The 27,442-nt window shown below is 39.6% G+C and overlaps 1 long non-coding RNA gene and 1 other non-coding gene across 3 annotated transcripts; one reads left to right on the forward strand and one right to left on the reverse strand.

The window, feature by feature from the left end:
• Window positions 1-612: 612 nt before the first annotated feature.
• Window positions 613-26,710, reverse strand: LOC133823495 (uncharacterized). 2 transcript variants are annotated; one of them, XR_009888373.1, is made up of 4 exons: window positions 26,564-26,710; window positions 23,160-23,246; window positions 2,979-3,379; window positions 613-866 (listed from the first exon to the last, which is right to left on the reverse strand). It is a non-coding gene; the product is annotated as an uncharacterized LOC133823495 (long non-coding RNA). The 2 variants fall into 2 exon arrangements; XR_009888372.1 differs by having other exon boundaries at window positions 614-866; window positions 23,178-23,246.
• LOC133827820 (small nucleolar RNA R71) lies at window positions 22,037-22,142 on the forward strand. The gene has a single exon (XR_009890471.1). It is a non-coding gene; the product is annotated as a small nucleolar RNA R71 (small nucleolar RNA).
• Window positions 26,711-27,442: the final 732 nt, after the last annotated feature.

The raw sequence follows: 27,442 nt of genomic DNA on the forward strand, positions 1-27,442 counted from the left end.
ACTTACCCTAATAGGCTCTAAGGAAAAAACTTAATCTAAGCAAACATAACTCGGACCTATTAATTATGATTTATTATGAAAAGAATTATTTAAGCCTTCTTTTAATTAGGGTGTGTTTCCATACTTAAAAAAAATAAGCCATCTTTATTATTTTTTAAGTCTGTTTCTAATCATCCTATATAACTTAATTCTCAGACTCGAAACTCGTTGTTGTTCCAAAGTTAATCATATTGAGGGAGGGCTGGGATCAGTAAAATCGTTCCCACTACTATGGCCCCCTAACTCGCAATTTGGAACTCGATTCATTGATTTGTATCCACCCTCACCGAACTTGGTCATTATTTATTAAATTTATTATTTATTATGATTGCAAAAGAAAATCAAACTTATACATGTCATCAAAATAACAATGATATTTATTTGGAAAAAGGGTTTTCACTACATACAATCATAAATGCAAATAAATAAATAAAATAACTAAAGAAACTAATCTATTCTATAAATTGGGATCTTCTACCGTAATGACCCAACTAATTCTAAGACTTTGGACCATTAAAACTACTATACATAGACACTACTCTTAAGAAAACATACATACGAAACATTCATAACTTTATTAAAAACTCTAAGAAAATGTTGAAGTACATAAATTCATGGTATGGGATCCTATTGTTTGAAAATAAAACATAACTTAAATCTTAAATAAATTTGTTACAAAATCAAGTGCGGAAAATACATAGAAAACATAATTAAAAAGACTATAAACAACGTCGTCCTCGAATCGTTCACACAGTCCATCAACTCCATTCTTCCTCAATACACAACCCCAAGCTGCCATGAATCCTTCCACCATCATAACTATTTTCCTGCATACATAAAAAATAAAGGAATGAGCCTAATGCCCAGCATGGAAAAATCTACTAAAAACATAAAACATACACATAAGCTATATCATACACATATACTGTAACATATGTCATATACTACTACAATGGCCATTATACTACTTGGGGCTTGTTAACTAAGCAAGTCATATGCCCAATAGATTTGTGGGGCTTGCTAGCTAAGCAAGTCATATGCCCATAAATCATTGGGGCTTGCTCGCTAGACAAGTCATATGCCCAAGGCTATAAACATACTATACATATTACATAACATAACATCACATAAGATAACATATAAACATATCATATAACATAAGCATAACATATCATATAAACAGACAAGGTCTATCATATTTTCCTTACCAATACTGGGATTTGAGAACAAGGACGGGATTTGTATCACTCCTAAAAACCAACAATGAGAAGGTGAGTATTTCTAAAAGAAGGAGATGAAAAAGAAATGAATCTAACCCACCGAGAAGAAGAGCTTACCAAAAGGAAACCTTAAGTTTAAAGAACTTAAATACCTAACCAAGAATGGAAAACAGCGAGTTAGGATTTGAGTAAAGAAAACTATAAGAAATTAATGAAACATATAGAAATGAACTAGGAATAGGAATACCTTTGAAAGCACTAGAACCGAACTACACCTTGATATTGAAAAACACATTATTATCTTACTTCCCAAGTGTTTATCACTCAAAAGTAAACCTAACAGCTTGAAGGCTCCGAACTCAGCTTGAAGAATGAAAGAAATGGCTGGGTACTAGGTCCTATTTATAGAGTTCAAGAGTGAAAAGTTCTTCTTTTAGCTTGAATAAAAATAATGAATATTTAATTGAAAAACATTTGAATATTCTTTCAGCAGAGGCTTAAGACTCAGTCAAAAGGTTCAGAGGCTTGCTAAGAGGTTGAGTGTTGAATTGAGCTCGGTTTCAAAACCATTTGAAAAACTTGCCTTAGGGCTGATATATCGCCCATTGTAGGCGATATATCGTCTGGGCCTATATCCCGAGGCTCGACGATGCATTTGTGCGAAGTTACATGTTTTTCGTATTTCCCCATGTGGCGATATATCACCCCTAGAGCTGCGATATATCACCCCTAGAGCTGCGATATATGGGCATATGTTGAAATATTATACACGTAATTGCACTTTTCAGCCTATTTTGAATTGGGTAAATAGCTTTGACTGAGTCATATAACGATTTCAAAGATGCTGGCAGGTTCTGGGGTTTTCAAATATTTCTCTTATAAAACTATTCATCAAAAATGCTTAATTTCTCAATAAACATGCACCCGACAAGTGTCATGATCTTATGGGTTATATCTAAACCTTATAGTATAATAAATAACATCTTTATAATCAGCTATATTAATCAAATCTTATGCTATAATTAATATTCTTAAACTATAGGTTAAACTTATAAAATCTATAAATGTTGCTAAAGTGTTCAACTAAGTCCCGGCTTGAACCAAAATCCACAGTAATAAACATACTATAACTTACTACTAGCTATTACTACTACTACTACTATCTAACTAGCTAAGTAAAGTTCTGGGACTCTTCATCTACATCTGATCCTTCATCTAACATATCATCATCTATCTCCTCATAGTCATCATTATCTTGAGCCTCAAAATGCCCCCGAGGAAGATTTGTAAAAATTCTATGTTTTTACTCATTTGTGAATTGGAATTCCATCGTAGAGGAGAACCTAAGTATGAGAAAAAAAATATCTCATAGCTACCGGTAATTATCTTCATCATCTATAGTCTCCCATATATCTTCTACAGTTGCAATTACAGTAGGATAATCTTTAAAAAGTCTAATCACTAAAATATATTGCTCCGTAGCTCTCATCATGATTTGCTTAGTTGCTTGGAGGTGCCTATCTCCCTGTGGAATAAAAGTAATCTTCGAGTGATTCTTTTTAGCACTCCTACGGTCTTTCTTGGTTCTCTAACTATTTTCAAGACCTTAATGACTCAGATATCCTCATACGTTAATGCTCCGTTCATTCTTAACTGAAAACATAAGGCCAAAACGTTAGTTATACATATAAACATAATAACTATAACATAAACACTTACATTGGCAGTTAGATTCAGAGCTTGAGCATGTGTATCAAGGAGAACTTCATGCGAATGAATCATTGCTCTGATACCAACTGTAATGACCCAACTAATTCTAAGACCTTGGACTATTTTTGAGAAAACATACATAAGAAATATTCACACAACTTTATTAAAAACTCCAAAGTAAATATTGAAATATATAAATGCGGGGTGTGGGATCCCATTGTATTAAAATAAAACATAACTTTGAACTAAAGGAAATTGTTTACAAAGCTAAATGTGAAAAATACATAAAAACATAATTTAAAGAGACTAAAAATAACGTCGTCCTCGAATCATCACGCAGCCCATCGAATCCCTTCATCCTTAATACACAAGCCAAGCTACTACGAATCCTTCTTCCCATATCTATTTTCCTGCATACATTAAAAATAAATGAGTGAGCCTAATGCCCCGCAAGGAAAATATACTAGCACATAAAGCATAAAACATAAACATAAGACTACAAAACATATGACTATAAAACATGCATTATAATGGCCATCATACTTTTTGGGGCTTGCTAGCTAAGCAATCTGTTGACGCGGTTTTTCGCCAACAGTGTATTACGTAATTAGCTAGAATAAACTAGTGCTTAAGGATAAACCGTAATAAGAATAATAACTCTTAAGGATTCTTAGAATGATATAGTAAGAACACTCGTTCCTTTTTTACGTGGTTCGGAGGCTAAAATCCCCCTAGTCCACGAGTCGATATTATTACTGTATATCTCTCTATTTTTTGACAGAGTATTTTCATTACACCAAAAAAACCCAACCCCTTCTCTATCCAATGTCTTGGTATTTATAGGAGAACTATCCCAGGATAGGTGCAGGAGTCATCACGTGGATACCCATCCTATATGTGACATGTCTTGCACAAATGATGAATATTACAATATATATTAAGGTATGATCTAATCATTAGGTAAAATTGATCATGAGTCGTCTGCCATAATCAGACATGTGATGTTTGATCATGCACATTTATGTTACGTTTCTGATAATTCAGGGATAACAAACATGTAATGTTTGACCACGCACGTTTATAAATAACGTATCCAGGTTTATAAAGACTCCTGGACATGGCAGGTTGTCAGAGTACTACGACCTGAACATAACGCTAGCTTGTGCCCAGGAGGCTGTATTTTATATCCATTTCTAGCTCGTGTCTTAATGCTTCGTATTCCTCAGATCGTGTTATTACTTGGGGAGTCGCACTGCCTTCGCAGAGGAAATATCAACTTGTGGGTCCCTTAGTACTGTTCTTAGCTAGCCAGTTGTACTCGAGCTACATAAAAGACCCGGGCTGAATATCAGGGCGTACATTTGCACCCCAACTCCCTACCCATGTCTTATGACGTCATTCTCTAACTGGCACGGTGGGGACTTTTAAACTTCTGTTGCGATTACCCATGTCGGCTCATTACTTGAGCACTGGACACGTGGAACGCCGTGATTGGAGTCTTTTCGGGTTTCGAGGATTGCATTAAATGGCCTAGCCACCTTTTTTTTCGCCGTTTAATCTTTCGAAACATGACCCTCACATCTCGCATTAGCTTGATCGGAAGGTCCACGTTTCTTTAGGCCTATTACATATAAATGGGGCTGGCGATTTTCAGCGTTCATCACCTCTCATTTGAAACTTTTCCTAATTTTCTCTCTTCTAAACTTCAAAAACCCTTCTTCATTTTCTCATAAAATCCCATAAATCTACCACCGAAACCTTCGGAAACCCAGTCACCAAGGACCTTTTCAAGAACTCTCCTTCTACGCTGCTCATTCCTTTCGTCGAAGAACACACTGTAAGTTTTCTATTTTACTGGAACTTTTCTTTTACTGGTTTTTGTGTGTTTCTCTTCTTTCTTTATCATGCTAATATGCACTTCACTGTCACTAGCATTAGGTTGTTCCCACACATTTTTGGTACATAAGTTTCAGTTTAGGTTTATTGAGTAGGTCCTAAAATATATCTAAGATTGTGATGTTCATAAACTGGGTAAATCTTTGGGTAATTCCTGGGTAATTTTTAGAAAAAAGATGAAAGGTATTTAGGGTTTGACATTAGGTTGCTTAGGGGCTACACTTCTTGGGTGGTTTTGCTTTAAACTGCTCCCCAAGGAGGGTAGTGGCCTGATTTTCTAACACACGGATCCCTAAATACCAGGGGTCTGCTGGGAAACCTAGGCGCGTAGCATAGGTAGCGCGTGGCACCATATCGCGAGCTGAGGTTGAATCATCTCATGTGTTAGAATCCTTAGCCTTTCTTTGTTATTTCTTGCCCGTATAAAAATTCTACATCGCCCACTAAGAGTTCCATCGTTCCTGTTCGATAGGCGAGCTAATGGCACCCAAGAAAAGTGCACTCAAAAATAACATCGCTGACTCGTCGTCCCAACAAATCCACAAGGGAAGGAGGTCGTCCCTAATTCCCCCATTCCTCAAGTCGGCCTTATGGTGGAGAAGGAGGTCGCGGTCGGACCTGACGCATTTTTTGAGCCCAAGAAGATAGTCTCCAAAATAACGACCCAAGGAAGGGTCAACAAGATCATGTTGTCCCACAACATCAAGGTTGGGAAAGGCGTTCTCATCGTTCGACCTCCCTTCGAGGGGGAGAGGAGTTGTGCACCACTCCAGGATGATTTCGCGGCCTGGAGTGATGAGCACCTAAAGGTCGTGGCCTTCCTCCCCCTTGATCAGTACTTCAATGACTTCCTCAACTATGTGAAGTTGGCACCATTCTAGCTCCCCCCAAACTCGTACCAACTGCTGGCGGGGCTGAAGTACCTCTTCCTTGATTTCCTTCTCTTGCTTCATGACGTGTACGTTTAAAACCTTAGGACAGGACCCTTAGGTCGAGATAGATACTTTAATCTTGGCTGTGACCAAAACGGATGATTTATATCCTACCTGTTAAGTATCAGGCCTTGGACCCAATTGTATCCAGGGTTTTTAATTAAAAACTTAGTTAGCGTTAGTTTTATCGACACCTTGCTTTTTTTTTTTTAGAAAAAGCTGGTTAATCAATTTTACCAACTTCTAAGTTTTGGAACCTGGTCGTATCTAGGATATTTAATTAAAACTTAGTTCGCGTTAGTTTTATTGACACCTCACATATTTTAGGAAAAACAATGGTTAATCAATTTTACCAACTTCTAAGTTTCGGAACCTGATCGTATCCAGGATATTTAATTAAAACTTAGTTCGTGTTAGTTATATTGACACCTCGCGTTTTTTTAGAAAAAACACTGGTTAATCAATTTTACCAACTTCTAAGTTTTGGAACCTGTTCGTATCCAGGATATTTAATTAAAACTTAGTTCGCGTTATTTTTATTGACACCTCGTGTTTTTTTAGAAAAAACACTGGTTAATCAATTTTACCAACTTCTAAGTTTCGGAACCTGTTCATATCCAGGATATTTAATTAAAACTTAGTTCGTGTTAGTTTTATTAACACCTCGCATTTTTTAGAAAAACATTGGTTAATCAATTTTACCAACTTCTAAGTTTCGAAACCTAGTCGTATCCAGGATATTTAATGAAAACTTAGTTCATGTTAGTTTTATTGACACCTCGCGTTTTTTTTTAGAAAAAACACTGGTTAATCAATTTTACCAACTTCTATGTTTCGGAACTTGATTCTTGGGTTATATGTGCCCCAAGTAAGCAGGAAGTGGACTTTCTGGGTTACTTTGGATCAACGCTACCATCCGAACTAACACGCAAATGAAACCATACAAAGATACAAAAAACACACAATGACTCTGTTATTTCTTAAATTGCAAGGCTTTTATAATTGAGCCTTACATAGACAGGTGGTACAATCATTGATAGTACTTTTTTGATTGCATAGCATTCTAGGTCCGTGGAACTGTTTCTCCATTAAGTCGAGCCAATTTGAAAGTTCCCTCCTATATGACTTCCACTATCTGATAGGGCCCTTCCCAGCTCGGACCCAAGGCACCATCTTTGGGGTCCTCGCCTGCTAAAAATACTCTTCGGAGTATCAGGTCACCTAAACCAAAGATACGCTTCTTGACCTTTGAATTAAAATAACGAGTGATTTTTTGTAGATAATGCGTGAGCCGTAGCTGCGAATCTTCTCGTTTTTCACCAATTAGGTCGAGGGACACGCTAAGTAATTCGTCATTCCGCTCCTGGTTGAAGGTGGAGCCTATGCGTGGTTATATTTGTTTCGACGGGAAGGACGGCCTCACTCCCGAAAGTCAGGGAGAACGGGGTGTGCCCCGTAGAATTTTAGTGAGAGGTCCGATACGCCCATAGGACCTACGGGAGCTGCTTGGGCCAGACTCCCTTGGCCTCGTCTAACCTCTTCTTAAGACTTGCTTTGAGAGTTTTATTTACGGCCTCGACCTGCCTGTTGGCCTGCGGGTAGGCCACCGAGGAGAAGCTTTTCATTATGTCGTGCCTTTCACAAAATTTGGTGAAGAGATCACTATCGAACTGGGTTCCATTGTCTGATACAATCTTTTTTGGCAGTCCGAAGCGGCAAACAATATTCTTGACTACAAAGTCGAGAACACTTTTTGAGGTGATTGTTGCCAAGGGCTCCACTTCTGCCCACTTTGTGAAATAATCGATGGCCACTACTGCGTAGCAAACTCCTCCTTTTCCTGTGGCCAGGGCTCCAATTAAATCGATTCCCCACACCGTGAATGGCCATAGGGATGATATCATTTTCAGCTCGACTGGTGAAGCTCGAGCGACTGTAGCAAATCACTGGCACTTGTCACACTTTTGGACATAGGAGATGGAGTCCTTTGATAACATGGGCCAAAAGTACCCCTACCTTAATATCTTTAAGGCCAGGTTTTGCCCCCCAGCGTGATCCCCACAGAAGCTTTCATGCACCTCCTACAAAATAGTTTTGGCTTCCTCTGGCAGAACACAATGTAGAAGAGGCAAGGACTGACCATGTCGGTATAGCATCCCGTCTATGATTGTATACCTTGGATCTTGATAGAGTATTCTCCTCGCATCTTTCCGCTCATCAGGCAATTTCCCTGTCGTAAGATACTCTATTATGGGAGTCATCCAGGTCAGCCTGATATCGATCATCTCGACCTCCATCGCGCTTTCTGCCACACTTGGACTTTCCAAGAATTCGACTGGTACTATGCTTAGAGTCTCGGCTTCTTTGGCGGTAGCGAGTCTAGCCAAAGCGTCGGCATTGGCGTTCTGCTCGCGAGGGATCTGCTCGACTAGGCCATATTCAAACTCGGATAACTCCTTCTTTACCTTGGACAGGTAAGCTACCATCTTGGTCCCCCGTGCTTGATATTCCCCAGACACTTGGTTTACCACGAGCTGGGAATCGTTGTAGCATTGGATGGCCCTGGCCTTTAATTCCTTCGCCACTCTAAGCCCGGCCAATAAGGCTTCGTACTCGGCTTTGTTGTTGGACGCTACGAATCCGAACCGCAATGTGGAGTGGAAACGATGCCCTTCTGGGATATCAAGATGATCCCAGCTCTGGATCCGTTCTCGTTAGATGATCCATCCACAAAGATTCTCCATAATTCCTGCACCAGTTCCCTCAAGGGATCCTCCTGGAATCTAGTGCATTCGGCCATGAAATCATCCAGGGCTTGGCTTTTGATCGTAGTTTGGGGTACGTACAGTATCTCAAACTGGCTGAGCTCGACCGCCCATTTCAATAGACGTCCCGATGTCTCAGGTTTCTGCAGCACCTGCCTTAAAGGTTGATCGGTCATGATGTGGATTGAATGGGATTGGTGTAACGCCCCAAACCCCAGGGACCGTTACGGTGTGCCTTGTAAATAGTGCTAAACTCGCTAACCGAGTCATTTGGCCAAAATCGTGAACTAAGTATGATTAGCGGTTTAGGGATTAAACATTTTGGTTAAGACGTAACGTTTCACTAGAACGTTTAATATTTACATTGGGATCCCGAAAATATAATTTCAGAGTTGATTATAGAAAATGTTTACAACAGGTCGTTCTAAGCGACAAAACAGGGTACAACCCTAGTTCCACTTTAAACCTCGGCCGTGGCGGACGAGCAGCTGCATATGTACACGTCATCACCTAAGCTCTCCAACTCAAGGATGGTCCAGCTTCCTCTTGCCTTTACCTGCACCACGTAGCACCCGTGAGCCAAAGCCCAGCAAGAAAACACAATAGAGCATGATATAATATCAACAACGATCATAATAACCATTCGGGACTGTCAGTCCAAGCCAATAGGTGACAATAGCCAAAAGTCACAATAATGAGCATCGCTCCCTCTAGCCATGTGACGATAGGGTCACCAGGGCTTAACCGATAAGTGATTCTTTCTTAAGTTTGATTAGGACAGGTGCAAGGTGATTAGTCACCAACATAACCTTCCTCACGACTCTAGAGTTGAAACTATGGACAACGTCCCTTAGCCATGTGACAAACGGTCACCGGGGTCATATACCTTGGCTGAAACCATCTGGTCTTAGACCAGGCAAGCGCTTATAGTTCTCATTGACCTTCCGTTCGGTCCAGCATAAATACCCCATATGAGTCATTCAATGCCGACCTCGATTAGATCTAATCTTTATTTGGCCTGGCATTCACAACGCACTGCCACCTCTGACCCTTGGGTCGGTAAAACACGACCAGTGCTCAGCCCGTGGTGAACTTAACTAATAAGTCACAGCTTCACAGACGGATCTGACACCATTGTCGATTCTGACTAATAAGTCAGCGCCATACACAAGTAAGCAATGCCACCAAACATATATCACATGTCCAATATCCATAAACAAGGTATTCAGCATGCTTACTTAACAGATATTAGTACGACTAGGACTATGCATTAACACAGAGGCTCAAGCTCTAAACGATATCACACCCAGTATACAAAGCATGTCCTAATCACATGTTTCTTATGCATCATATGCAATATATTCAACAATCCAACATGCACCAATAACAGCCATGCATGTCACATTTAATAGTCAACCAACATGCACCGAGAATAGCCATGCATGTCACACATAATAATCAACCGACATGCATCAATAACAACCATGCATGTCATACTCAGTAATCAACCAACATGCATCATAATAGCCATGCATGTCACATATACACAGGGTGCAGTTGTCTTACCTCAAAGTCGAGCTAGAACGATTTAAAGAACGACCCTTGAGAACGATCAACTTTTAGTCCGTTAGCGGTCACCTAGCCATAACCAAATATAAGGTATCATCAATAAAAATGATCAACATAAGTTCCCAAACCAATATCTAGCCTCCGGGACATCAATCCCCACTTAACCGGGTACTAGGATCAACTCCGAGGCCTATGGTAAGCATCCCTAAGCTTAAAACACAATTTTGGTCAAATCTGCCCTGATGGGCCGCGGCTCACCATAGCCATGCCGCGGCTCACCCCCTGACAGAGGCATAATTCCTCCCAGAAACACACTCAGGCCGCGGCACACCATAGACAGGCCGCGGCACATTACGCAAACCAGCAACAGACAGATTTTTCTCCCCTGCGTTTTCTTCGAAACCAACCCTTCAAACTTGTCCCAAACCCCAACCTAACACCCAATTTAACCACCAAACATCCTCTATAACTCACCCTCATCAAAACCCAAAGTAAACATCACCCAAACCTCCATTAATTCAAACTTTCCACAAGTGATACACAAGTTAAAAACTAAAACTCAAAACAGAGTATGAACCAGAAACTAATGGTTGAAGCTTACCTCAAACACGATTTGAATCCTCTTTAATGGCTGAAATCAAGCTAAACCTCCCCAAGCTTGACTCCCTAGCTTGCTTCCTCAAGATAGGCTCTCAAAACCTAAAGAAGAGGGTGAAGGAGGACTTGTACGGGAAGGAAGGGAGAAAGAGAGGATAGGCTCTGTTTTAACTCTGTATTTTCCACAGCCTTCATGTCATATATATCCTTAGGGTCAAAAGACCATAATTCCCCTAAGCCAAATAAACCCCTCTAAAAGCTTCCAAGGGTAAAACCGTCCTTTCCCGCCTATCTCGTTAATTATAATTAACGCTCTCCAATTCCCGCTATTCTCAATATTCCCATGTACCAATAACTCATATCTCATTACCCTTTAATTCCCGGTAATGCTCTAATCATTAAATTCACCCCGAGTCTCACCCCGAGCCTCGAACTTAAACCCGTTATGACTAGACCGAACACTTACATCTCATGATCGTCTCATGTCGATTAGCTCGAACCAATCCACCTTATAATGTGGCTATATTAATTAATCACAATCATGCACCCAAAATATACAATTACGCCCACAGTGGCCAAATTACCAAAATACCCTCACAATAATAAATCCTCCCATATGCATGCATTCACCATCAAATAATAATATAATTCACGTAAATATGCATATAATCATTAAATACTATAATAAATCAATTATGGCCCTCCCGGCCTCCTAATCAAGGTCCCAAACCTTATTAGGAAATTCGGGGCATTACAATTGGAAATATGACTTAAGCTTCCTGGAGGCCGTAATAAGGCAGAACACCATCTTTTCCATTAAAGGATACCGAGATTCTGCTCCTAGAAGTCTTTTGCTTATATAATATACTGGCTTTTGAACTCGGTCCTCCTCCCAGACTAGCACGGCGCTGGCCGCACTTTCCGTCACAGCTAAATAAAGGAAAAGGGCCCCCCCTGCCGTCAACTTAGACAACACTGGTGGCTCGGCCAAATGTGTTTTTAGATCGAGGAAAGCCTGCTCGCACTCATCAGTCCATTCAAACTTTTTGTTACCCCGGAGCAGGTTGTAGAATGGCAAACACTTGTCAGTGGACTTAGAAATAAATTGATTAAGGGCTGCCACTCTTCCTGTCAGACTTTGGACATTGGGTGAAGGCATTTCTAGCAGCGATTTGATTTTGTCAGGGTTCGCCTCTATCCCCCTGGTGTTGACTAAGAATCCCATAAATTTTCCCGACGCCACTCCAAAAGTACATTTTTGGGGGTTTAACCTCATACTATACTTCCTTAGAATCCTGAAACATTCCATCAGATCGGAGACATGGTTATCGACAGTTTTTGACTTGACCAACATATCATCAACATACATTTCCATGTTTTTCCTGATCTGATCAGCGAACATTCTGTTGACCAATCTCCGGTAGGTCGCCCAGCGTTCTTCAGCCTGAAGGGCATGACTTTATAATAATACATGTTGGTTGGAGTCATGAAGCTAGTATCCTCCTGGTCCTCGGGGTTCATAGTGATCTGGTTATATCTAGAGTATGCATCCATGAAGGACATGAGCTCGTGCCCAGCGGTGGCATCCACCAATTGGCCAATTCTTGGCAAGGGGAAACAATCCTTGGGACAAGCTTTGTTCAAATCAGGGAAATCGATGCAGGTCCGCCATGTTCCATTTGGCTTTGGGACCAGGACAGGATTGGCGACCCAGATTGGGTATTTTGCCTCGTGAATAAAATCGCATTTCAAAAACCAAGCTACTTCTTCTTCCAGAGCCTCAGCTTGGGTTGTACCCAGGCGCCTTTGTTTCTGGGTTTTCGTAGGCATGCTTTTGTCCAAGTTAAGGGTATGCATGATGACTCTTGGACTGATCCTTACCATGTCTTCATGGGACCAAGCAAAAACATCGAGATTTTCTTGCAAAAATTTTACCAGCTCCGCCTAATGTTCAACGTCAAGGTTTTTCCCAAGCTTAACCACCCTCGAGGCATCCTTGGGGTTGATGTTTACTTCTTCGAGATCTTCAATAGCCTGGAGCTCAGATCAATCTTTGCCTATTCGTGGATCAATATCATCGCTCGAGGTGGTGCCCCTGCCACCGACTTGCTGAGGTTCTTCCATCCCAAGATCAACTCTGACCTCCTGGATTCCTCGCCTCCATCCTGGACGGCCATCGTTTGCTGCCCGGGTTGTGATTTTCCATTCATAGAAATACTATAGCATTCCCTGGCAGCGATTTGATCACCTTGGATAGTACATATTCCCGTGGATGAAGGGAATTTGATCACGAGGTGACGGACAGAAGTTATGGCTTCGAATGCCATCAGCATGGGCCTACCCAAGATTGCATTGTAGGCGGTCGGACAATCGACGACCACAAACTCGAGCAGCTTGGAAACAGTTCATGGTCCCTCACCCCAGGTTATCACCAAGTCGATCGTTCCGATAATTGCCGAACCTTCGCCGGAAAACCCATACAACATCATGGAGGTTGCCTTCAGCTCGGTCACAAACAATCCCATTTTCTCCAGTGTGGACCTAAATAGCAGGTTCACAGAACTCCCGTTATCAACCAGTGTCTGCCTAACTCTCTGATTGGCGAGCTGGACGGTTATGACCAGAGGGTCGCTATGCGAGAATTGGACATGACTAGCGTCTTCTTCAGTAAAACTCATTGGTTGTTTCTCCAATTGTTGTTGTTTAGACAAACGCTGCTTTGGGACGAACTCAACTCTATTGTGAGACCTCAGCTCATTGACATACCTCTTTTATGCATTTTTTCTTGTGCCTGCCATATGAGAGCCTCCGGATATGGTTGTTATCTCTCCCCCTATTATTGGGGGAGTGGTATCTTGATTCACCTGAGCTCCGATCTAATTTACGGGAGCTTCCGGAGCTGATTGAATGTTTTGCCCAGCGAGTTGATTAGGAGTGATTTAATTCCGGGCATACTGAGCCAGGGGCCTGGCCCTGATGAGCATCTCAATCTCATCCTTCAAATGCCTGCAGTCATCGGTGTTGTGACCAATGTCATTGTGGAATTGATAGAATTTTGAAGGGTCCCTCTTCGCCCTTTGATTTTTTAGAGGCTCCAGCTTCTTCCACGGAAGGCGGGCATAATTTCCCAAGAAGATGCGCTCTCTGGTATCTGTGAGGTCGGCGTAAGTTGCATAGATTGGTTTGAACTTCTCCACGGGCTTATTTTTCTTTGAACCATTCTGGTCGCCCTCTCCACTTCCCTTCCTCTTGCTTCCTCCCCCTTGGTTATTTTGGGTAACAGTTTGAGCCGTAGTTGCAACGCCCGTTACCTCTCTAACGGGCTGGGTAGGGACCTGGCTGGTTCCTGCAACTGAAGCTCGCACCTCTTCTAGGTTGATCCCCCTTTGAGCCTTGTTCAGGAACTCATCCACTGTGTTGACACCCTTTCTCTGGATCTCTTTCCACAGGTTGCCTCCAACAAGGATTCATGTTCTCATCGCCATAAGCCTAGAGCTTTCATCCGTGTATCTAGCTCACGCAGCGATGTTGGCGAACCTACTCCAGTAAACTTTCAGAGGCTCTCCGGGCTGCTGATTTACATTTGCAAGGGAGTCTGCCTTTATCCGAGCTGCTTGGGAAGCCCAGAACGCCCTCTTGAAGTCAGCGGAGAAGCTCTTCCACGAGCTGATAGAATGCTTTTTGTATTGCTTGAACCATTGCCTAGCCGGTCCGACCAGAGTCAAAGGGAATACTAAGCACCTTAACTCGAGTCTGATGGTATGGGCCATCATTAGGGTATTGAACATCCCCAAGTGGTCGGACGGATCTCCATCTCCGTCGAATTTTGATAAATGGGGCATCCTGAAACCCAACGGGTATGGTGTTGCTGCGATGTTGGGGGTGAAAAGCTCGAGCTTGTCCCCTGAGTCATACTAGTCTTTTCCTTCTCTGATAGGAGTCTTTTCATCAGTTCCTCCATCTGGGCAAAGCTCTCGAGGGTTGGGTCCTTGGTTCCCTGGGGTTGTTCAATAGCTTCCATTCGACCGTACGCATTTGACGGGTTATTGTCCCTCCAAGTTTGAGCTTGGTTTGGTGGGGCATTCCCGTTACCGCGTACTTCAGAAGGACTTCCCTCGTGGTGAGTGCCACTGACTCCATCGCGAGCTGGATTGGTTCTTTGCAAGTTTAGGCGATCTCGCAGATCGATATGTGGATCAATTCGAGGGTTTTGAGCTGAACTCAGCTGATTCCTCAAATATGCGTTGGTCCTACCACTTCGACGGTCCTCCGTCCAATAGCTTCCATTAGAGAAGCTCAAAGATTACGGTCAAGGATGAGGATCTGGGGCATTCCCATGTGCTCGCGGGACTTGAGCAGGGGCAGCTGGAGGAGGATTCCTCCTGCTATTTCTGTAGGCAGGAACGTCTCTAGCAGAACGAGGTAGGGACAGATGCCATATCGGCGACGGAGGATGTCTGATTGGTGAAGCAATTCTCGTCCCATCAGGTCGGACCAAACTAGCTTGCGGTTGCTCTACTCCACCATTTCTGGTTCCCTGTTCATGGCAATCTGATCGCGGTACAGGGAAGTCGGTTGGGACATGCCGTCTTTTTGAGTTCATCCTTGACCATCTGTGTGGGCTGCCATGGCCATTTGACGGCGGCGCTGAACTCGGAGTTGAGGTTCTGACTGACCGGCTGACTCGATGATGATCTCTGGGAAAGCCACTAAATGGGGTTTCTTGGTGATTGTGCGAAACGGGATTAGAACTTGGAGTTGTTCTAACCAACCGACTGGGCCTGGGTCAACTATCCCGGTGGGACTTATGAGTCCTGCCTTGCCTCTTTCCGACATTAACGTTGGTTGCAAGAGGGGGTAACCGTGCCAAGACTTCCTCGATTTGTTTATTTGCCTTGGCTAGATGGCTCCTCAATTGCATGTTCTCCATCTCCACTGCAGTCAAGTATTCTGGGTTCGGATTCGGCGGTAGAGGTGCTGAACTTCCGGTGTCGTCATGGCCCATTGGTTGCTTTCCCGACTGCTGCTGACCCTCCGGGTTTTGCTCATTGAAAACAGCGGTATGGTGAGCCTCCTGCCCACCATGCTGATTCATTTCGCTACCATGCCTTGAACAAGTGACCACCATGATGAACTTTGTTCTGAACCTTTTTTAATGGCACTAATTTGCAGCTCTCAATGAAAGCACCAAACTGTTGATGCGGTTTTTCGCCAACAGTGTATTATATAATTAGCTGGAATAAACTAGTGCTTAAGGATAAACCGTAATAAGAATAATAACTCTTAAGGATACTTAGAATTATATAGTAAGAACACTCGTTCCTTTTTTACGTGGTTCGGAGGCTAAAATCCCCATAGTCCACGAGTTGATATTAATACTGTATATCTCTCTATATTTTGACAGAGTATTTGCATTACACTGAAAAAACCCAACCCCTTCTCTATCCAATGTCTTGGTATTTATAGGAGAACCATCCCAGGATAGGTGCAGGGGTCATCACGCGGATACCCATCCTATATGTGACATGTCTTACACAAATGATGAATATTACAATATATATTAAGGTATGGTCTAATCATTAGGTAAAATTGATCATGGGTCGTCTGGCATAATCGAACATGTGACGTTTGATCATGCATGTTTATGTTACGTGTCCGAGAATTCAGGGATAACGGACATGTAATGTCTGACCCCGCACGTTTATAAATAACGTATCCAGGTTTATAAAGACTCCTGGACATGGCAGGTTGTCAGAGTACTATGACCTGAACATAACGCTAGTTCATGCCCAGGAGGCTGTATTTTATATCCATTTCCAGCTCATGCCTTAATGCTTCGTATTCCTCAGATCGTGTTATTACCTGGGGAGTCACACTACCTTCACAGAGGAAATATCAATTTGTGGGTCCCTTAGTACTGTTCTTAGCTAGCCAGCTGTACTCGAGCTGCATAAAAGACCCAGGCTGAATATCAGGGCATACACAATCATATGCCCATAAATTTATGGGGCTTAGTTATCTAAACAAGTCATATAAATTTTATGGGGCTCGTTATCTAAACAATCATATGCCCAAGGGATATATTATTGGGACTTGTTATCTAAACAAGTTATATGTTTGTTATCTAAACAAATTATGTGATTGTTATCTAAATAATTTATATGCTAAAAAACTAAAACATATCATACATAAATCATAGCATATATCAAAACATAAAAGCATACAAAATTTATCCTATTTTCCTTACCAATACCGGGATTTATGAGAACAAGGACGGGATTTGGAACACTCCTAAAACCAACAATAAGAATGGTGAGTATTTCTATAGATAAGAGATGATAAAGAAGAGAACTAAACCATCAAGAAGAAACTTATCGAAAAGAAACCTTAAGTTCAAAGAACTTAAATACCTAACCGAGAATGGAAAACAACGAGTTAGGATTTGAGTAAAGAAAACTAAAGAACCATACAGAAATGAACTTAAGATTAGGAATACCTTTGAATGTACTAGAACCGATCTACACCTCAATATTGAAAATACACTCTATGTCTCATTTCCCAAGTGTTTATAAAGCTTAAGATGATAAAGTTTTAATCCCAACCCAAGTGTTTATCACTCTATAGTAATCCTGGCAGCTTGAAGGCTCTGAACACACCTTGAAGAATGAGAGAAATGACTGGGTACTAGGTCCTATTTATAGAGTTCAAGGAGTGAAACTACCTCCTTTTAGCTTGAATAAAAATAATGAATATTAATTGAAAAATATTTGAATATTCGTTCAACAGGTGCTGAAGACTCGCTCAAAACGTTCAGAGGCTAGTCAAGAGGTTATGGAATGAATCAAGCTCGGTTTCTACAACATTTGAAAAAGTGATCCTAGGGTCGATATATCGCCCCCCCTAGGCGATATATCGCCTGGCCCTATGTCCCAAGTGCTCATGGTTTTGATCGTGCGAAGTTGACGTGTTTTTTGTATCTCCCGTGTGGCGATATATCGCCCCTATAACTGCGATATATCGGCATACGTTGAAATATTAGACACGTAATTGCACTTTATCAGCTTAATTTGAATTGATTAATCAGGTTTGACTGAGTAATACGAGATTTTAGCAAGTTCTGGAAGAGTCTAGAGCTTCTAGAAACTTCAATTTTTGAATTATCCACTTAAAATGCTTAAATCCTCAAATAAACAAGATTGTGACAAGTGTCATGCTCTTAATGGTCTTGGAAGATTCTAGAGTTTCTAGAACTTTTTTTATTTAAACTATAATTAAATCCTTAAATTAACATGCACACGACAAGTGTCATGATCTTATTAATTCTATCTAAACCTTATAGTATAATAAATGACATCTTTATAATCAGCTATATTAATCAAACCTTATGTTATAATTAATATTCTTAAACTATAGGTTAAACTTATAAAATCTATAAGTGTTGCTACGAGTGTTCAACAAAGTCCTGCTTTGAACCAAAAACAACCGTAACTATCATACTATAACTACTACTACTACTGCTACTATTGCTACTACTGCTACTACTACTACTGCTGCTAATATTGCTACTACTGTTGCTATTGCTGCTACTGCTGCTACTGCTACTACTGCTACTACTGCTACTGCTGCTACTGCTACTGCTACTGCTGCTGCTACTGCTACTACTGCTACTACTGTTGATGCTACTACTGCTGCTGCTGCGTCTCATAATTTGGTCGGGGAAATACTTGAAAAGATATGGATCATCCTAATAAAAGTTACAAACCTTGACCAAAAATTTACGCTTATCTTGTGCACTCCATGCAGTTGGAAGTTTTCCAGTCACTAAGTAATTAACAATATGAGTGTACCATGGCAACTTAGTGATTGCAAAGAGATGTTCATCAGGAAGTCATCTCGAATGGCTGGGCCATCAGCGGAATCAGAAAATTCAAGACAAGATAAGTGGTCTGCTACCACGTTTTCAACTCCTTTCTTCTCCTTTATGGTCTATTAAAATTCCTATAAGAAAAGGATCCACCTAATTAAACGTGCCTTAGCATCCTTTTTGGAAAGGAGATATTTTAAGGTGGAATGATATGTAAAGACTGTGATAGGTGAACCAATCAAGTAGGAATGAAACTTGTCAAGTGTGAATACTACAGCAAGTAACTCTTTTTCAATAGTAGAATAGTTCATCTGAGCACTGTTAAGAGTTCTACTTGTGTAATAGATAACGAAGGGCTTCCCTTCCCTTCTTTGACCTAAGACGGTCCCTATAGCATAATTGCTAGCATCACACATGACTTCGAATGGTAAGTTCCAATCTGGTGGCTGAATGATAAGGGTGGAAGTGAGTTTTGCAACGAGCGTTCAGAAAGATTCCTCACACTCAGGTGTCCAACTAAACACAACATCTTTTGCAAGGAGGTTTGATAAAGGGTGAGCAATTGTTGAGAAATTTTGTATGAACCTCCTATAGAATCTAGCATGCCCAAGAAAAGATCGAATGTCTTTAACAGTCTTAGGGGTGGGCAACTTTGATATGAGTTCAATCTTTGATTGATTGCTCTCAATTCCTCGTTCCGACACGACATGCCCCAAGACTATGCCTGATGGCACCATTAAATGACACTTTTCCCAGTTGAGTACCAAGTCTTTCTCTTTGCAACGTTTAAGCACAGACTCTAAATTGAGAAGGCTTGATTCAAAGGAATCTCCAAAGACTATCAAATCATCCATGAATACTTCCATACATTTCTCGATCATATCATTAAATATGCTCATCATGCATCGCTGGAAAGTGGTTGGAGCATTGCACAGGCCAAATGGCATACGCTGAAAGGCAAAAGTACAAAAAGGACAAGTGAATGTGTTCTTATCCTGATCTTCTAAGGCAATCTTGATTTGGTAATACCCTGAATAACCATCGAGAAACTATAGAAAGGATGACCCGCCACACGTTCCAATATTTGATCGATGAATGGAAGTGGAAAATGGTCTTTGTGGGTGGCTGCATTTAATTTTCTATAATCAATGCACATACGCCACCCAGTTGTGACCTTGGTAGGCACAAGTTCCCCTTTTTCATTTTGTACCACTGTTACCCCTGATTTCTTGGGAACAGCCTGAGTTGGGCTAACCCATTTACTGTCAGCAACAGGATAGATTATGCCCAAGTCAAGAAGTTTCAAGACTTCAGTATTAACTACTTCCTTCATCGTTGGGTTCAATATTCTTTGAGGGTCACGACGTGGTATAGCCCCGTCTTCCAATTGAATGTGATGGGAGAAAATTAAAGGACTAATACCTTTGATGTCAGCTATCGTCCATCCTAATGCATCTCTTTGTTCTTGCAACACATTGATGAGTTGGCACTCTTGTGTGGCATTGATCTTGGAGGATATTATGACAGGAAAAGTGTTGTCAACTCCCAGGAAAACATGCTTAAGACCCTCGGGAAGTTGGGCCAAATGAGGAGCTTTTTCAATGGAGGGTTTTGATGCTTCTCGATCTTGAGGGAGTTCCTCAAAGATTGGATTACAAAACATGATTCTTCTAGCATGTGAGTTTGAAGATTTCAGGGTTGATTTTAGACTCATCAGGCTCAGAATTTTCTGAAATTTGGAAGAGGTGATTAAAATGATTAGATGTGTATTTCGCTTCTACCTCTTCTGAAATAAGTGTATCGATCGGATATGATTGGAAACACTCATCGTTATCAGGTGGTTGTTTGCCGATGTGGAAAACATTCACTTCTAGAGACATGTTCCCGAAAGAGATTTTTATGAGACCATTCCTACAGTTAACGAGTGCATTTGTTGTTACGAGGAAAGGTCTACCAATAATGATGGGAATTTTGGACTCTATACTCACTTCAGATTGAGTGTCCAAGATGAGAAAATCAACAAGGTAATAGAATTTTTCAATTTGAATCAGAACGTCTTCTACTATTCCTTGAGGTTTCTTAATTGATCGATCGGCCAGTTGTAGCACCACAGATGTGAGCTTGAGTTCTCCTAGACCTAATTGCAAGTATATTGAATATGGCATGAGATTTGCACTTGCTCCTAAGTCTAGAAGGGCTTGACCAAATTCCTGTTCCCCAATTTGGCATGAGATGGTGGGACAACCAGAATCTTTGTACTTAGGCTATGTTTTCCAGTCAATTACCGCGCTAGCTTATTCTGCCAAGAATGCAGTTTTCTTGACATGGTGCTTTCTTTTAACGGTGCACAAATCCTTGATAACCTTGGCATAAGCCAGCAGTTGTTTAATCACATGCAACAATGTCAAGTTGATCTTCACTTGTGTTAAAAGGTCTAGGATTTCACCATGATTTTCTAGTACCTTTCTAGTGGATTTCAAAGCTTAAGGAGAGGGTGTCGTTACTGGAATGCTTATTGGCATATCACCATCTGGAGCAGGCATTGACGTACTAATAATTGTCTTAGTTAATGGTGAAACCGTATTTTGACCACTTCGAGTAGAGATGGCATTAACCTCTTTGAAATTTGTATCTAGAGAGGAGGAGGTTTGTGCCATGTGTTGCCCTTTTTGATGGATTAGAGGTTGAGCAGGAAGTCTACCATGCTCTTAAATTGCCAAAGTAGTGTTTAGCTTCGTAATTTGGATTTTTATGTCTTTCACTTTCTCTATCATTTGTGTGAAACAAGATTTGAGCTCTTGAGTTGAGGCTATTTGTGTTTGTGCAAGCATTTGCAAAGTATTCTCAAGAGAATTACTTGACCGCATGTTATTTTGAGGAGCAATGTATGCTTTTGGTGGTTGTTGCTTCTTAGGCCTCCATTGGCTCCCAGATGCTTGGTTTGAATCCTTCCAACTGAAATTTGGATGGTTGCGCCAACCGGGATTGTAAGTGCTTGAGAAAGGGTTATAAGGGTTCTTGTAATCCTCTAAAGCATTGCATTGTTCCTCATTTCCTCCTCTTAACTCACCAAGAGTTGGGCACTCTTGCGGTTGATGTTCCGCCCCTCCACAGATGAAGCATGGATCTCGTGTCTCTACCTTTGCAGCCATGTGGATTCCTCTACCTTCTTGAGATTTGAAAGCCTCGAATTGTTGTCTCAATGATTCAATTTGGCTTTTGACGTTGTCATCTTCCCTTAATTGGTAGATTTCAGTTGATCGTGGCTTGTCCATAGGACTCGGTCCATTCCATGTGTAGGACTTTTCAGCGAGATCATCGAGGTACTCGAAAGCTTCATCGAGATCTTTTTGAAGGAATTTTTCATTGGACATCATTTGTATGACTTGTTTTTTTCGGTTGTGAGACCGTCATAGAAATAGTTGATCAGACGCCAGCTTTCGTATCCATGATGTGGGCATTGATTTATCAAATCTCTAAACCTCTCCCAGACTTGATGGAAAGTTTCATGGTCTTTCTGAATGAAGGTAGAGATTTTCCTCTAAAGGCTGCTAGTCTTATGGGGCAAAAAATATTTGGCAAAGAATGCTTTTGTCATTTCGTCCCATGTTCCGATAGATCTAGGGCTTAAGGAATACAACCAGCTTTTTGCTTTGTCTTTGAGAGACAAAGGAAAAAATTTCAATCTCATAATGTTGGTGACATCAGCTCCGTTGTTGAATGTAGCCACCACCTCTTCGAATTCCCGTATATGCACGTACGGACTCTCATTTTCCAACCCATGGAAGGTTGGTAAGTGGTTAATCATGCCGGGTTTGAAATCAAAATTTGGCATATTGTTGGGATACATTACGCATGAAGGTGTGGTTGTACGCATAGGATGTAAATAATCTTGTAGCGTTCTTGGTTGGACTTCATCTTGATGAGCCATCGTGGGTGGTTCAGGAAGTCTCGGTAAATCAGGTGAATTTGAACGAATGGAAGAAAACGACGAACTAGGAGAGTTTTCTAAAGCTTCTACTTATTGTCTCACGAATCTCCCTAGTGCGTCTCTATTTCGTGGCATAAATTTTTTTTATTATTATTATATATATTTTGTTTTTTAAGTATTATAAGTGCAAGTGTGTAATAGTGTAATAAGTATACACCAAAAATGTTCCCAGGCCAATTGGGAAGGCTGCAAAGGTACCACTTTAGGCCCAAGAGCTTTTTTAGAACTCCTTGAGGTTCTTAGAAAATGTTGGAGGATAACGCTAACACAGACTTTATTTAAGAACCAATTTTTTTAAGACAGAACAAGTTTGGTTTTTACTCATTTCCAAAATAACACAAGTGTTCTCAATACTTTGTTTTGTTGTATTTTTTTTTATGCTTTAAAATTTTATGCTTTTTTTCGAAAAAACATAAATCTAGAAAATAAATTCTAAACTTAAAAGTAAAATAAATAAATAAAATAAATGAATAAATAAATAAAAAATAAAAATAAAAATTACTAAGGAAAAAAAAGAGAAATTAAAAAATATTATACTAATATTTTTTTTTTAGAAAATTAATTTACTATGCAAACCTTTAATTGTAGAATTACCTCCCTGGCAACGGCACCAAAAATTGATATCGCCCAATAAACTCCTAAGCGGTCGCAGTAGTAATCGGGCTATGTCGTATCCACAGAGAAGTAAAATACAAGTAAAAAAAAAGATTAGTAAATTAGAAACAATGAACTTTGAAATAATGTAACTTTGAAAAAGAATATATTTTTTAAAACACTAAATAAACAAAATTGAGGAATTAGAATCAGAAAGAAAATATGGAATGTATAAGTTTCATTCATGCAAACATATATATATATATATGGGAATTCTCCTATAGGGGCTTCACTTTAAGCCCTACTGGTAGGGCTCTCAGTGTTCTGGACCCGTGAACAGTTTTCAGCGCGAATTTTTTTTGTGACCGTGTATAATGTAGCTATTTAGAGCATCCTGCAAATTTTCAAAAAATTCTGAATAGTTTACAGTACCGAAAGCTAAGTTCAAACATGTTGTTGCACGCGTGACTAATTTTTTTTATGCGCGTGGAAAACAACATGTTTGAACCTAATTTTCGGTACTGTAAACTATTCGGAATTTTTTGAAAATTTGCAGAATGCTCTAAATAGCAATATACACGGTCATAAAAAAAAACTGCGCCAAAAACTATTCACAGGTTGAGAAACACTGAGAGCCCCACCGGTAGGGCTTAAAATGAAACCCCTATAAGAGAATTGTCCTATATATATATATATTTTAATAAAATTGATTCATTCTACTCAACTATAATTCTACACCATTAATTATAGTTGGAAAATATATATAATAAAGCTCACCTTAAAATATGTTCTTAATTAAATTATATTAACTTATAATTTAAAAACCTATCATGTTATATACCTTAGAGCGACAAAATACCAATGACAAAATGCAGTAAAAAGCATATAATATAACAAATATCCTAAATTAAATCAAGAGCCTAAATTACATAAGAAGAGCAAGAATAGACTTATGTAAAAGGCACTAATAAATTCAGAATAAAAATTAGAAGAAAATAAATTTAATTGTAACAAATATATAGAAATGAAGAACAAAATAAAGAATCAATGTATTAAAAATATAATGTGAAGCATGAACTTCACTCTAGCCTTTCCACAAGAGAATTTAGCATAAAATAGACATTGTTTTCACTCAAAGAAATGTAAAGAAATGAAAGAAAAATAAGAACAAAAAATGTTTTTCTCTCTAACTATACTCTCCACACTTAATTCCACAATCTGATGCCTTTTTTCCTATATTTGGCTTTGTATTTATAGTAGAAATAGGACCAAAATGTGTAAAATTGTGTACAAAATAGTGGGGAAAGTGGATGCAAAATTAGTGTAAAGTGGGACAAGTGGGAGACAAGTTGCAGTAGTTAAAGAGACACATTGGCCACGTGTCACATAGTGGGTGGCTTCGGCAGGCATGGTGTTGGGGCGTGGGGGACAGCCGCCAGGCAGTGGGATGCGTGGCAGGCTCAGGTTGGCTCGGCAGGTTGGCGTGTTAGGAGGTGGCAGCATCTTGTAGGCGCGCATCAGGCGGCAGGTGTGGCAGGCGCAGGGACACGTGGCAGCTACTGGAGGAATGGCTCGACTCGGCTTGCTGGGCTGCTGGCTCGCGTGGCTCAGGAGTGGTTGCTGAAGACTTTGGGCTTGGGCTCGGTTTTGGGCCTAATTTTGTAAAAAATGCCATTTTTTTATGATTTCTTCAATTTTAATTCTTTTTTTTTCTTTGTGTCAAAATACATTTTATTTTTTGAAAATTAAACACAAATTAAATTAAAATTAATATTTTCAAATATAAAATACATGACAATAAATTAATGAAAATATTAATTAAAACTTAATTAATTTTAAACTTTAAGACTAATAAAATGATACTTTTGAACACTAATCAGTCATCTTCTCCAACGACGACGAAAAAATATATGTTTTCCATATATTAAAATGATCGTCTTGAAGAGTAAGTCGCAATGGTACCACACTTGAGCCCAATCAACTAGCAGTGTGGCCAGAAATTTTTTTTAAAGTTAAGGAGAAGAGATAGAAAGAGATAAAGTTGTAAAAAAAACAAACAAAACAAAACTAAAAAAGTGAAGAAAAAAAACAGTACACCAAAAAAGATATTAACGTATTTGGCGGCGAAAATACAAAATTTTTCAAAATTAACAATTTAATACTTAAATTTTTTTTATGGCATAAATACCTTCATCAACATTTTTTGACGATCATAATCATAATCATAAGTACTTCACCGTTACTTGTCAATTAGACTATTATATATCAATTTTTTATGGGATTACGTCATTTAAAATTTGCACACTCATCTTCTGGTCTTCCCTATCCCAATAAATATGCCAATTCACTCTTGTTTTATGCCATGTCACCATTTTATAAAAATATATTAATTTTAAAATTAAAAAATATTTTACAATAAAATCTTATTTATTTAATACAAATTTAAATAATTAAACTTTTTAGTTATTAATTAACACATAAATAAAAATAATAATTAAACAGACCATGTTTCCTCTTAAACCACCACGACTTCTCATCTGCGTCTTCTTCTTGAATTAAATGGATTCTTGCGACTGGGACAACTGTGGAAATCGAGAAGGTCTAGCAGCTCGCGACTGGGTCTGAAGCTCGCGGCAGGTCTCTCTGGTGGCTGCAAGGCTGAAGTTTCAGATCTGGTTTGCTGGGTTTCAGGAGACGGAGCTTCGACGGGGTGGGCGACAAATCTGATGAGGGAACAGACTTGGGCGACAGGTCTATGTTGAAAATGGGTTTGAATAATGTTGGGTATGTGATGAACATGGGTTTGAAATTTGAATGGAAGAAGAGTGAATTTTTGAATGGGTATGAGTTGGGAATAATAAGAATCTATTGTGATTATTGTTTTTTATTGTTTTATTATATCTATTGTTGGATATAAAGTTGAATTGAAGAACACTAATTTGCTGACATTTATGTAATTGATAGATTGGTGTTTGGAAATAGTTGCAGACCTGGGTTTGGGTTTGATCTGGTTTTTTGGTTCAAAGTTTGCTCATGTTTTTTTCATTTGTATTGAGTTACTATTTTCTCTAATTTAGTTTTACCATTTTTGTTTGTTGGGGTTGTTGTGACTGTAATAACCATGTTTTTCTGCAGGTGATTTTATATGGCAAATCATGATCCAGACGCATCTATATTGTGTGTTTGTTGCATTTGAAGATCTCAGTATTTTCACTTGCCACTTAGGATAAGTTTTGAGTTAGCTTTAACTAATTCATGATAGATTGTAAACAATATTACGAGCATTAAATCTATAAATCAGATTGAACAACAATATTAAATGCTCATGCAACAATCCAAGAACATATTTTATTTAGGACATTAATTAAGGAATGTAGAGAACATACCTCCCATGTTTCCCATCACATCTTGAGCCATTTGCACACTCTAAAATCTGCCAAATCACACACAATACACAAGATCAAGTGCAATGATTGTAGAAGACCAATGGAGAGCAACCATTACCAAGATACTACCACATTCAAAAGCCTCCTTCTATATTATAACTATATGCCTTCTTCTCTTTTATGCCCACTTAGCCTAAGGGGTATTAGTGAGTTAATTGGGTTTTAATGATAGTGGTGTTTTGACTAAAGTTTAATGGGCTAACATATAGTCATTAGGGTGCTACCATGTGCCTCTAATGCAATTAATAGGTGTAAACCTTCCCATTATGGTTATTGGTAATTAGTAGGCACTTTAGTTAATGATTGTGATTATGGAATAATGTCTATGATTATATTAGTCCATAACAATAATTCTAACATTCTCCCACTTGGACAATATAATCGAACCACCATAATATTGTCTAACACATATATGGCAATCAAATAAATCATACATAATATTATACCGATAGGATACAAATATTACATATGACTTGGCCCTGTAGACATTTAAATATCATAACAACCATTAACTATCAAACCAAACATGCACGAGGTACAATTGATTGAGACTATGCGTATTCATCTCCTTTTGTACCTGTCACTTCGATGAACAATAGTATATACATATATAAACATATATACGTAATAGCAACAAGAAGAAGTAGCTTCAATTATCATTATTCATGTTCAGAACAAAACTCAAGCTATAAGCAATCTATACAAAATACTAGCATGTTCAATACATAAATAACAAAACTCCCACTGAGCTCAACAAGCTAGGCTCCTGACAATCCCATTCGGGCAACGTGTTCCAAAAACACACATATAAGTAAGTCT

The sequence above is a fragment of the Humulus lupulus genome, chromosome 3 (genome assembly GCF_963169125.1).
Source record: "Humulus lupulus chromosome 3, drHumLupu1.1, whole genome shotgun sequence".
Lineage (NCBI taxonomy): Eukaryota > Viridiplantae > Streptophyta > Magnoliopsida > Rosales > Cannabaceae > Humulus > Humulus lupulus.